This window comes from Rhynchophorus ferrugineus, unplaced genomic scaffold, assembly GCF_030347505.1.
Source record: "Rhynchophorus ferrugineus isolate W39M unplaced genomic scaffold, kcgeb_rfMv2 rfM6, whole genome shotgun sequence".
NCBI lineage: Eukaryota > Metazoa > Arthropoda > Insecta > Coleoptera > Curculionidae > Rhynchophorus > Rhynchophorus ferrugineus.
Window position 1 is genome coordinate 2,144,514 of NW_027472585.1, and position 14,961 is coordinate 2,159,474.

The window sequence follows — 14,961 nt, forward strand, 5'->3', positions numbered from 1 at the left end:
AGAAAATGGCTTATTTACGAAGCTATTTTAAGCAATACAGCATTAATCCTTATCGAATTAAGTACCTTAAATACAGTGTGCAATTAATATAGATCAATACGGTTCCTTACAGCATGTAAATTAAACAAATATTTTCGGAGATATTACAAATTTAAAATTTGCGTTTAAAAATGTGTAATGTAATAAAAATTGTATGAATTTAGATATTCCAAAGATAGCAGGAAATCTTCATAGTAAGTATAGGGGAAGAGGAATTGTTTTACTCCAAATTTAATGCGTGCAGGCCAAGGGCAGTAATGAATGAACCAAAAATACTGGATCGATTTTAATCATGTTTTCATTGAGTGACATAGGCATATATATTTTATGCCCGTGCAAAGTCGGAGCTGGCTGCTATGTTTTTATATACAACGTTCATATTTTTTCTGTAGTGTATTTAATTTAGTATCAGCATTGCACCCGTGCGAAGCCGGGGCGGGTCGCTAGTATGATTATAAAACTTTGATGAAATCAGAAAAAAATAACAAAACACTATTTTTTATTGGTAAAGCTGATTTTATTAGAAAGTTCAGACGACAAATGGAGTTATGAATAAGTATTAATCTCGGTAGGTATCTGTTTGTATATTATATATTACTAGTACAAAATTCATTGAAAAACTAGAATTAGAATATGAATGAAAATTCTAATATGTTCTAAATGTGATAATATCAATAAGATTACTAGGATAGGACAATTTTCAAAGCTCAGACAGTAGCAGAATATTTAAAAAGTTATCTAACATTGTTTTTTAGAGTGTGTTAAATTTATTTATAGATATATTAGGGTTATTGTTCATAATAGTTGTTCAAAAAATAAGATGTGTAAGCACGTAACTGAATATATCAATGTTATTACTTGGATATTCAAATATGTCACATTTAACATCAATTTTATTTTATATCCTTCATTTTCATAAATGTTTTCAAATTAATTCAATTTTATTTTAAGTTATTTAATGAAAAAAAAAACCGTATATGAGTAAATTTAAATAATTTAATATATTTTTTTGTAATTCATTGATACAAGTTTGATATTATTAATCGTCCTAAAATATCAATAAATGCAATCCCATTATGACAAATTGCTTTTCAAAAAGAAACAGCTTAATTAAGAATCAAAACAATATCGTTAACAAAACTTACTTTTCAGCGAAACATGAGTCCTTAAACAATAAAAATACCAGCAAAAGGGTCCAAGGGTTCGTAGAGATAAAATTAACAAAATAAGTAGTATGATTTTTTGTCTATTCGTATAAAATAAAAAGCAGGATTATTTTAAATGTTACTAGCGACCCGCCCCGGCTTCGCACGGGTGCAATGCTGATACTAAATTAAATACACTACAGAAAAAATATGAACGTTGTATATAAAAACATAGCGGCCCGCTCCGACTTTGCACGGGCATAAAATATATATATGCCTATGTCACTCAATAGAAAACATGATTAAAATCGATCCAGTATTTTTGGTTCATTCATTACTGCCCTTGGCCTGCACGCATTAAATTTGGAGTAAAACAATTCCTCTTCCCCTATACTTACTATGAAGATTTCCTGCTATCTTTGGAATATCTAAATTCATACAATTTTTATTACATTACACATTTTTAAACGCAAATTTTAAATTTGTAATATCTCCGAAAATATTTGTTTAATTTACATGCTGTAAGGAACCATATTGATCTATATTAATTGCACACTGTATTTAAGGTACTTAATTCGATAAGGATTAATGCCTTGATTGAATTGAATGATTTTCTCACTTAAAAAGTAAACAATAAAAATGGTTAATGTGGGTTATCCCTAAAAGATAAACATATACCATCGCGGACTTTTTTGTAGACCTTTTTATGGTGTACAATACTGTAGTACATTAATTTGATCTAACTCGTAGGGTTAGGCAGCGTTTTTGCTAATTGTTAAATAAGCCTGAAAAAAATAGGTTAATTTACGACATCACGTTAGAAACCTCTAAAATTAGCAATGTTGCCTTAGTATATTATGCATGTATTATACATATAAACCTTCCTCTTGAATCACTCTATCTATAGAAAAAAACAGCATCAAAATCCGTTGCGTAGTTTTAAAGATTTAAGCGCACATAGGGATATAGGGACAGAAAAGGCGACTTTGTTTTATACTATGTAGTGATAATGTTTTTAATTTAATCACGTCAACCTCTTGAATTTTTGTTAGTGACAGGGCCTACAATTTAACCATGGCTCCGAACCACGGTCCTCGGCATTAAGCCTACCGACTGGCGAATAGCCAACTTTAGAAATCATCCCAGAAGACATTCGGTCTTACCCATTCTGGTTACTGGCGTGACTAGGATCAACTTGTCGGATTTTACACTCCTGCCTAGGACAATCATAAATATTAAACAATCACAAAAATATATTTTACGACCATGCCCCAGCAGGATTCGAACCTGCGACAATCGCAACACTTGAGGACCGTCCTGTCGCCTGTGCTACCATTTTTTACCATTATTTACATCTGTATATGTTTTTCTATGAATAACTTGATCATCTACAAAGTTAATTATTGACTTGTTTTAACATTTTATCTTCAGTCGCTGTGTCAATAATACCACCGAGAATTAACGTTATGTTCCATTTGATAAACTTAAAAATAGAATAACGATTTTTCTCAAGCAAACAAAACAAAAAATAAGAAGTCCCCCCAAAATGTACGTTAATAAAAATTGAGATCAGCCTGATTTTTTATTTATTCGTATAAAATAAAGCAGGATTATATTAAAAACATTAACCTACGGCAAGTATAAAATAAAATTTAATGACTACGTGACACAATGGTATTGGCGTAACATAACTAAAACTAGATTATAATTTCCTGGTACGGCTATTGGTTATTAAAAAGGTTACTCTGATTTTGGCACTGTTCCTCTTTCAAGTTGTTATCAACAACATGCCATCCAAATAAATCAAGTATACTTTACGGTTCGTTTATTATATTAGAGTTCAACTGTAAAAAAATAGTATTTTTGTACCAATAAATTACCAGTGTTACGATGATAAAATTTACATTTACATTTTAATCTCAATCTTGAAAAAATGTTGGGGATTTTTTATTGAAGCATCCACATGTGATTGCAGCATTACATCTAATTTTAACTTAGCTAGAATAAAATATATCGATGGATTTTGAGAAAGATATTTTGGTATTAGCCGGAACACTGCTTAAAATTATCTGTAGCTTAGGAGAGAAATGTAAACATGGCTGGAAAGTTCCGGGCGTAACAAAGAAAACGCGTTTATTTTTGTTCAAAATTGGCTTTATTCATCAACGTAATCTCCATCAAGAGCAACACAATCATTCCAGCGCCACTCCAACATTTCAATACCACTTTTGTAGAACGATTTATCTTTTGCCTTAAAATAGGAGTGTCACCAGTTGCTGTCTACTCAGATGACGATAGTTTTGATTCCAGAGTGAAGTGATGGATCCATGTTTTACATATCGATGCAAAAATTTCTGTTTGTTACTTTTACACATGGCCAAACTACTCACAATAATCAACACATTTTTGTTTTTGCTCAACAGTGAGCAAACCACTTTGAACAGAGCTTTCTCATAGTCAAATGTTTATGCAATATAAAACCAACACGTTCTCTTGATATCTTTACGATGTTAGCTAACTCAAACAACTTCACTTTTCGATCATTCAAAACAATTTTGTGGATTTTTTCCTCCACATTTGGACGTTCACTGTGTTCTGCATCATCGGTGTTTCTATGACCATGTTTGACGTCAGCAAACCAACGTTTTATTGTTGTTTCTGATGAAGCGGAGTTCTTATAACACTCTTCAAGCCATTGCTTCGCTAGAATGGATTTTTTCCCATCAAGAAGCAGTGTAAAATTGAAACACGAAATTGTTTTTGATCCATTGTTTCGAAAATAACAAAAGTAGAGTCATTCTTAGCACAACAACTCACAAACTTAAGAGTGGAATATTATGAAATTTTAACAGCTCTGTCTGTGTGTTAGCACCGGAACTTTTCAGCCCATATATTATATCCTCTAATATATATAACTTGGCTGATACTCTCTCCTATATATAATGCGTTATATCAGACAATGTCGATCACTCCATTCAATACTAATAAAAACAAAACAACAAGAAAATTAGATGTACTAAATTTGTAACCACTCACCTGATATTACAGAAAGTGTAAAGGTTAAGATAATGAGATATAAAGGTCATGATTACGCTCAATTAGCATATCTGTTAATAGCTGGAAAATGAGTTCACCATCATTTATACAATAGTTATTCTGAACATATATAATATATTAGTATAATAAGCCCCATTTATTATTAGGAAAAAATGATATGGGGTACAATATAACAGATATACCATTTTTAAAATCTACAGATAATTTTTAAAAGACATCTCTATATGTTCATCTATGAGTAATCTGATGGCCTACAAGGTTAATTGTTGACTTATTTTGATATTTTATCTTCAGTCGTCTCATAAACAATTCCGACTGGCCATTAACATGTTCCATTTGATAAACTTGTTGGAATAACGATTTACCTAAAGTGAATATACGCTCCCTAGCAAACGAAATAAAAAATAAAGTTTGCCCAACATTTACGTTAATAAAAACTGGATTCATTAAACGTGTACGAGAGCAGCTGCTAACCAAATATTTCTTAAAAAATGTTAAGCCATGTGACTATGCTAAAAATATAATTTAAATAATAGAGAAGCTTATTTGCATATATATTTTCTGACTAGAATATTTCACATACCATGACATGGCACGATACATATTTACTAAATCTATTACTACAATATATCACATGCTCACAAGTTGTATATTTAGATACGTCTAAAAAAATAAAAAATATATACTTCGGAAACAGCAAAATGGGTTAAAACCTCAAACCCTGTTAACGTAAATTACCATCTCATTTTTAACAATTATTGTCAAAAGCTACTTGTCAAAATTGTAATAAAGGTAAAAAAATATTAAGTAGAAATTAACGAAAATAGATGACAGAAATCAGTAAGAAGAAAAAAAAACTCTACAATGAGGAGATAACAAGAAGAAAAAATTCAAGAACAACGAAAACAAAAAACTACCACATATTACACTATCATAGAAGAAAAAAACATAAATGGAAGAAAGGACCCCGATAATACTAAGAGTAGATAGTTTCAGACAAAAAACAAGCAGAAGTAAGAGACTGCACGCATGAGACAGGTTAAATCTACAGAATGTAAAATATTCTTTAGAAGCGATAACCGCCCATATGCTGTTAATTACAACCCATTGCCTTATGTCAGTATAAATATGAATACAAGTATCGAGTACATTCTAGTTACCTAAAACAAATAAAAATGAACAATATATTAGACTGGCGAAGCTGTAAAATCAAAATCAATAATTACGAGAACAAAGAAGAAAGCCTGTTCGGTTCAGAATCAAAATAACATCACATGAAGTGTAGTAATACTTAGCATAACAAATTATGTCACATAACAAACCAAGGACTAGTTGATTATTGACAAAAAATGACCATAAAAATCATCAAACACCAAATAGAGATAGATTAAACACGAGAACAATAAAATCCTTCAAACAATGATATAATTGGAAATAAAATATAATGGTTCCCATAAAATACGGCTGAGTAAAACATCCTCAAGCGGAACTAGTACTTTCCGCATCGACGCCGTTCATTTGTTGTTATAAATATCTATAAGTCAAGGCGACAGGACGGTCTTCCTACTGTTGCGATAGTCGTGGGTTCGAATCTTGCTGAAGCATGTTTGTGATTGTCTTTGTAAAAGCTTTTAGCCAACAATGGAAAATTCAACAAGGAATAACCATCCCAGTCACGCCAGTAACCAGGACCGTGGTTCGGAGTCCACGGTAAACTTGTAGGTTCAGCCCAGATAAACCCTCGTTGGTAAAAAGGAGACTTTGAAGTATTTCAAAAGAAAACCTAATTTGAACTTACGTGAATACCACGCGGACGAAAGTTATTCCATTACAGATCACATGCTAACGAAATATCTTAATCTAAATTTATTCATAAGTTTCTTTCACCCATAGAAAAAACATGTATTCAAATGTCATGATGTTGACCGTTCGAAGTGACCTAGAAATTTTATTCATTTAAGGAAAAAAAAAATTAATTTCTTTGCCTGACATTAGAAACCAACGAGGAACATTATTATTAATTGTTAACCCTACCGAAATGTGTAAGTGAAATTAATTAGAATATTTTATGGTCAGAGTATAATTAGCATATTAGAAATATTCCGATAAAAAGTAAGAAAGCATCAACAACTTTCGTTTTATTAGTTCTACACACGAAAAACAATTAATACTACTTTATATTCATTGTTACCTCGGTTTTTATAACAATGCAATTATCCCACTAGTTTATGTGGACTAATTTTAATTATCTTGATATTTTAAAAATAAATCGTTTAAACTGAACAGTGCCTAAAAATATGTCTAAACATTTAATATATAACATGCTAAAAAGCTAGTTTGCATCCAGCAAAAGTCAAGATTAATTGTTAGAACGACTGTTCCAGGTAGATACAGCGGTTGTTTTCGTCAGAACTTATTGATTTCACTAGAACCAGAAAACTATTAAGAAGTCTGAAGTATATCGAAATTGCTGGAACCACACACCCGTGAATTATTAGAATTAGTAAAAAAACAATTAAAAACACTTTTAATAGTCCATAATACATACATTACAACTAGAAATTAGAGAAAGAACTAAATAACGTGGGCAAAGTCTTGCTGAACTGATAAAATAATAAATTCCGATTATTAGTGCAATATATCGCCAATGTTCCTTCCTTAAGAATCCTTGATAATGAAGATGGAAATTATTATAAAAATGACAGTCGTTTTTACAACGAAGTAACGAAGCATGATTCCTAAATCTAGAAAGCCACCTCTCATGAAACAACGTCATACCAATCATTGAGGATCATTAATTTGGTTTCAGGAAAAATATTCCACGATAAGGCTTTCGTTTGGCATAAAGGTTTCAAGCATAAGATTAAAATGCTTCTTCCTGAGCAATATTCAAAAATGCTAGAGTCATATATCGTAACTGATCGTTACTTCAGAGTTAAATAAGACGATACCCATACTAATCTTGAGGAAAATACAAGTAGGTGTGCCACAGGTAAGTATACTCAGTACACATTAAAAATAGTGACGATGTTAAGCCGAAATTCCCTATCGTAGGATAAGAGTTGTGCATTTTTAAAATCGTAGGAAATAAGGATAAAAACAAACAGCTTATTAGTGGTAACTTAGTAGATTGCTATAATAAATAATAAAGAACATGTTTTTAACAATAAATTTGTTTTTGCATCTCGGTTTCTGTATTCTTCCGCCAACTTATTGGTAAGTTATTAACAGATATAAAAATTGAATTGAATAATGCCCAATATCCAGAATAACCTTATCACTGTACTGGTTCTGTATTTTTATATATCTGCCTAACCAATTGTATATTTTTTCATATTTCTAAATGAGCATAAGCATTATAATTATACCGTGTAGTAGTTACACATAAACTTTGTATGAGTCATATGATGGACTACGGTTGATAATAACTCATAATGTCACATGTCTAATATCAAAATATAGTTAAACACACTAATTAAAATTCTATAATTAAAAAATCAAATAATGAGTAATATAGATATCTTATATGTTTGTTAGCATATTTCATAAAATATCATAAATATTAATAAAAAGCCAGTAGTTATAGTTATACTATAGAATATATCATAGATAAAATAATAAATATTCATGAAAAGTTAGTACTAAGTTATGCTAGGCTGACGAAAATAGAAATCAAAACATGTAATAAACGAGAATTGTCAAATTAACTTTAAAGAACAAAAACTACTCAAATCAAACTCACTACTAACTCTCAGAATACCTTATTTCTCGTAAATAATGATAATTTAAGTCAAGGTTAATATTGCAAGTGTTATTTCAAAATGACAGGCTGCCCCTCCTGTACTTACTTAAACAAGCGCACCTTTTACGATTCAAACCAAATTAAGTAAAGAAAAGCGGAACGAACGAACATATTTAGAATGCGTTACTGTTAATTTGATTGTATCGAATTTATAGCCGTCAGAAATATTATCTAGGTATACTTTCAGGTAAATTTACCTGTAACTTTTAATAATCTGATAATACACAAACAAAATATAGAAAGAAGTTTACCTTTGTTATTTATGGGATGTTTGCAGGTGAAGGAAAAGTGTTCTTTCAACAATTTATTCCGTATTAACTTTTAAGATTAGTTTATTTATAAAAGTGAAATTTACTCTTGTCACACAAACGGATAGTAATTATGACCTAACACTAAAATTGTTCTCTACTTTATAGAAAGTTAACATTTTCATAGTTTACGAAATTAAAAATTACTTGGCATCAAATTCCATGTTTTATAAACGGGCGGCTATCAGTGATAACACTGGTATTCTTATCTAAATAAATAGCAGAGGCCCATTTCATAACGTGCCTCCTATATCCTGCACCAGCAAACTGAATGATTCAAACTTAACAACACGGACTAACATGTTATTAACTTACATTCGGAATCAGCTGATATTCAAATTACTCGAACCGCGAAAACTCCCCGCAATTTAAAGACAATTACAATTGACTCATTTTGGGCAATGTTAAGTTGTTTACCGCTAAATTGTACTGACAAACGATAGTTTTCGAATAAATACATGTTACAGAAATTACGTCATATTATATATTATGTTTATGCGTGTAAAGTAACGTCGAATATCTATCTACATTTTGCCACGTTGAGGATAGTAAAACTTCAACTTTGTTTTTGTCAAAGGTTTGTCAAAACACCTGTCACATGAAAACAACTTTACGAACACTATCGAGAGATAAAAAAACGCGTCGCACGGCCTTACATATCCGATAGTATTTACCTGGAATTGTACAACTATTCTAACACAAAATTCTCCCGACGATGAACCAGGAAGCCGTAGAATTTTCACTCAAACGTTGTTTGTTCGCAAAGCGTTCGCGTCGTTCACTAATGTTTACGATTTATTTACACACAGATACACGGCACTCTCGAAAAAAACACAACACGATGATTTGCATCGGCCGCGGTCGGTCCAAGCGGAACGCCAGTTTGGAGCTCAACTAACCTCTCTTTCGCTGTTTTGGTTCGAAAGGCGAACGTGAGCGATCGCTGGAAGGGTACCGGTGGCAGATGCGAAAAGTGCGCCTGATGAGTATAAAGCGACCGATAGTTGATATCACAAACGGAAGAGAAAAGAAGTGTAGTTCGATTAAATATATTATTTTGTAGATATAAATATTTAATGAAATAACGAATGCGCTGGAGAGACTATGACAGAGGATCTATAGGCAACTAAATATTCACTAGTAAAATAATTCAACTAATTTATATTAATAATAATTTAATATATATCTGTTAGAGATTATAGTGAAAAGTAATTATTTATTTATCATTCAATTTTTAAATTGCAAATATAGATTAAATAAACTAAATTAAATGTATTGTATTATTAGTGTAGTTATGACAGACATTGCCTATACAGTTGATATTATGACAATAAAATTAATGAACACAACTTTTAAAAATACCACACTGTTTCAGGGTTGTAATCATCCTTGAACAAAGTTTTCAGAAAACGATTGTTAACTGTGAACATATAAATATTTAACTGAAGAACTATAATTTGTAGAACTGTATATTTTTATCAATATTTTGTGATAAACGTATATGTAGTCTGGAATATGAATTAATACTAGGACGGAAAGAAAATAATTTCCGTTTTTACAAACTATGTGTTAAAATGACATCATTTCTATTTGTGAGATAAAAAATACATCGTGATGATAATATAAGAATTAAAAAGAGTGTAATTAAAAATGACAGATAAGATCCAATGAGAATATAATTATCTGGATACCTTATTTTTATGAATAAGCAAAATAATCAATTTTTTATATGAAACTAGACACTGAATGTTATAACAATTTTTTTGTGTTTGTACATAAACCTTTTTATATTCGCATCGAAATATTTGCTTTTAAATATAAACATTTCTTGTATTTTTATTTGTGTAAATAAAAATCAGAACATATTTCTGCATAGTGTGTTAAATACTAAATTAAGTAAGGATTTTCGATAGGACTGATGAAACCGATGGCAATTTAAAATCAATTAAGCACTGGGATTTTAACAATACTCAACAGCAGTAGTAGAACAATAGCATGTAATTTTCGCGGCAACAGAGTTGGAATGATGGCCTGTGATAGGACACGAACACTAATTAAGTGTAAGTGGAACTTCTCGTTTCTATAACAACACCTTCCTTTTGAACGTTAAAAATCGTTACGGGATTTTACACGAAATAACGGCTCTATTGTTCTGTGCTGTGGGTCGGTAAAATAGGAATTTAATTTGGTTAGTTGTACGCTTTGATTTATGTCACTATCTGTTTCGGACTTTTTTCTATTCCGTTTTCATACTTTCCTTTTCATTTTATTCTAGTTAAAGAGAGACAAAATGTTGTCCGATTAGTTCGAGCACGCAAAAGAATGAGCCTGTGAAAGTCGTCCGGTAGTCAGACGTATGCAAAATTCTTAAAAACAAACGTAATAAGAGGTTATAACTCTAACCTATAAACTATTGTGGCTGTTTCATTAACTGTAGTTTTTAGATGTACTATAGTGTTAAAATAAATATATTTGATATATTTAATATATTTTTAATATATATATATTTGATAATATTTTTGTTAAATTATTTTATTCAGATTAGAATTTTGTTGTATGTCAAAGCCAAACTGAACTAAAACTCAGAGTTGATGCGGCAACATTGAGACGTTATATATTGTTTATTATAGTCTTCCATAAACTTTTACTCTTTTAATACTTTAAAATCAATGTTACTTTCCTGCTAACATAATTATTATATTCATTGATAAAATGTTAGAAATTTAGGGCACGAATTGCAAATATGTATCGTGTTTGTCTCCTAATTTCCTACAAATTCCAATAAAAGTCAGCGTTTATTAAATTTCTTACCAATTGACATTTAGCAAGGTGCTGTAACTTGTACAATAAAAACGTACATTTGTATATGTTGAAGTAACATTAATACTAAAATAAGAAAATTCAATATTTGCAATCGCAATTAGAATCTTATTAGCATTTTGCTGGTTTTACCTCACTTTCGTTCAATAACACCATTTCTTGATGTATTTGATTACTTATTGTTATTATATTTTTGACTTCATTCATTATTAGTATGTTTGTTTCAGTTATATTGAAATGATTATGTAAAAAAATGCGGAGTTAATTTAAATTGCATTATTGATACTAACTAAACTATAAAAACATCCAAATCATGGAGCACAAATAAGTTTTGAGGGATGTATAAAAACGGTAGAACTACTGTTAAATAGCTAAACATGTTTCAAAATTATTTTCAAGTATACTTTTCTTTTCTTTGAACAATATCAATCTTTGCGTTAAAAGAACAGCTGATGAACATCCATTACTACTTGAAATATAATTGCTCGATTATGAATTTTGTACTGAACTAAGGTGAAATTCGTTATATCTCGACTGTAGTGTTAATGTAAAAATGCTAAATTCCCAAGAGTCTATGCAAAAATAATTCTATAATATTAAACCTCTACTTTTCATTTAAATTCGTTTGAGAAAAAGTTGCAAAGCTTCAGAAACAGCATAACCCCTTAAATTAAATTTCACTTTTAAATCAATTGTGGTCAATAAAAGTAAGTTACCACCGGCAACCAGGATGACTCAGAGTGGCGCTCTTTTATTACACTGTAACAGATTGGTTTCCGTGTTTTATTAGGACGTAATTGAACATACTTAACTCATTACAAAAAATGTCTTGAACATTTTAAAATAGCACATTCACAACTGTAATTAATAAACAGCTAGTAAACATTAATAATGCTATCTATAGTTTATTCAAAGTGTTTTTGTAGATACGTCAACAAGATGTTTAATATATTGCCTGTCGCAATTTGTAAATTCGTTTTAGAATCAGACAATATTTTCTTCTCGTTTTGTTCTAGTTAAAAAGAGACACAATGCTGTCTGATTCGTTTCGAACGCGTGAACGAATGAGCTTGTCAAAGGCGTCCGGTTGTCAGACCGATGCAAAATGCTTACTGATAAGAGGTTATAACTCTTACCTATAAACTATTGTGGCTGTATAATTAAGTGTTAATAATTAAATAATTAATTTTGTTCAATTATTTTATTTAGATTAGATTTTGTTATGTGTCAAAGCCAAACTGAACTAGAACTCAGAGTTGATGCGGCAACATTGCGACGTTTTGACGTCACAATCAATTAAATCATAACATTGCATACTTAATTACACTTGATATATTTCAATGATTCATATATTTTGTAATAGTAGATAGAGAGGCGGTATGGAACAACCAATTGTGACTTAACATTTCCATTAAGGTAGAAACATGTTTAAACTCACAATAAAGAGTATATAGACAGCTCTGCAGTTTCCTTAAACCTCATACAAGTTTTCGACAGAGTTTGGTGATGAATGTACTCAATATTTAGAAATAAAAGAAAAATCGTCCCCAAACCGAAATGAACTAAACTGTGACAATTTAATATAAAATGTATTATGTAGCTATGAAAGAGATAACCAGAGAGTTTACTAAACAAATACTTACACATCGTTAATTTAGTAACACTATGATGATTTGGATGGATATCCTGCTAAAGTAGATGTTAAAAAAATTCTATAACAGATTGGGTATAAAGTACTGTATTATTATTTTAAGTGAAACAAAATCAGTAAAATTGAGTTATTTGTTTCCTATGTGTATTACTAATGGTGCTATACAAAAAGAAGTGCTATACAGTTATTAGAATAATGGTATTTATAAAGTACTGGTCTATTTTAACGTATTGCGTTATCTATGTGCTTTTTAATTAAGTTTTACCTCATCTAATTCCATAGCGAATATTCTTCATAAACAAATATAAAAATAATATAATCAATATTACAAATGTATTTAAAAAATAAGAGAATTTTATAGTATATTTATCTGTGAGAAAAACCTGGATATAAAAACATTTTTTTGCTCAAATGTTTACGTCATATAATATGCAAAATGAATATTCTACATAAATAAATAAATCTCTTTGATTTTTTATAATAATAGCTTTTTATAGTGCAATTAACAGCGAGAAAACTTGTATATTAAAAACATGTTTAATTCTAAAATCTAATAATAATTTTGAAGATGTTTTTAGGACTCATAAATGTCATACTTGTAGTAAATAACGACATATTTTATTACCACTAATACAATCTTTTATTGATTGATTTTTATTAGATGTTTACACAAACATATCAATATTATATTAATAAACTCCTTATATTTTAATGGTTTTAATGCAATTATTGTGCTTGCTATCTTACAATAGATGCAGTAAGTCAGGAAAATTTACAGAAATTAAAAATAAATAAGTATCATAATAAAAATGTAGGAACTTACAACGATCCAGGAAGGGTTATCTCCGAGTAATTCCATTTTTAGGATCGACTAATAGCGCACAGACGACATTAATGCACACGGGTTTACATTTTTGTTGTTTCCTCGCTTTTCCGAACCCAAACGTATACTGGTTTTCGACGATGTTTTCACGCGCTGTCAACGGAAAAAACATAGACTTGGAGACGCCAAAACGAGATTTGCCATTGCGTCATTGATCGATGACGCTTGCGTCTTATAGTGCCGTTTTAAAAACACTCCTATATTTATGTCAAAGTCAAACTTCGTGTGGGGGTTAGTTTTATCGATATAAATGGTTGCATAACATAAAAGGGCTAAATATATATATTTCTAATTCATTTATTTCATGTTAATATATAATAACTCATTAACATTATTGAATTTTTTAATTTGAATTTATCAATTGTGTAAAAATGTAATTTAATTGATTCTTGGGGATTTATTAAATGATATTTTCTATGAGTATCGACATAAGTATGTATATAGTAAGTTGTTACGTGGTTGAAGGTTTTATAAATACAAAATAATATTTACTTGATGACTAGGCAACGGCTTAATTAATATATTTTAATAAATATTTTTGTCAAGGTTGTTTAAATTTATTACTAGTATATATATAGTAGTTTGTCCATAGATGTCTACTACTATTGCCCCAAAACGGGATTAACTTGAATAATAATCAATTGTGTAAATATTTATCTGTTCTATTATTTTGTATTAGTTGTAATTAGACTGAGTTGATGTTGTAATTAGAAGACATAAACTATATTAATTTTTCTATATTATACTTTAATACTTGTCATAGCTGGATGTACTTATTATTGGCATGTATAAGCAAGAATTCTGAAATATTTTCTGTACCCTTCCGGTGTTTTTGATACTGCCTGTTCCCCAATCGAATTTTAATGTTTAGATTTTGTTTTTATTAATTTTAGTTGCAAGGTTACTTAATTCGAGGTATGTTCGAGATCGATTATTGATTTTGAAAATATCACATCCATCCGCATAGTAGAAGAGGTTTCTGAGAAGAAGAAATAACTATTTCTATATCTACTAATAAAGGTTCAAGGTTTATTTGACGTAAAAAAATTATTACCAGGAATGGCACTAGCTGTGTTTTTTTTATTTAACTTTATCGGTTAAAACGTCCTAAACCGTTAGAACGATTTTGATGGTATTTCTCGTATATGTTTATTTGAATTCCAGAATGCTCTACGATCACAATCGGACTTGGTAGGTGGCGCTGCGATAGGCTTCCAGTATTGTCTTTATTTTAAAAATATATTTCGATTATAATA

General features: G+C 30.0%; 1 protein-coding gene across 3 annotated transcripts in view; it reads right to left on the reverse strand.

Annotated features, from left to right (window-relative positions):
* LOC143198739 (E3 ubiquitin-protein ligase RNF144A) overlaps positions 1-13,806 on the reverse strand; it is a 76,135-nt gene extending 62,329 nt beyond the window's left edge. The window contains exon 1 of one of the 3 annotated variants that reach the window (XM_076408143.1): positions 13,646-13,806. The gene's annotated coding sequence lies outside the window, so the exon portion shown is untranslated. Of the gene's footprint in view, positions 1-8,666; positions 8,795-9,025; positions 9,273-13,645 lie in introns of those variants that run through there. The other 2 variants (XM_076408141.1, XM_076408144.1) reach the window with 2 other exon arrangements.
* Positions 13,807-14,961: the final 1,155 nt, after the last annotated feature.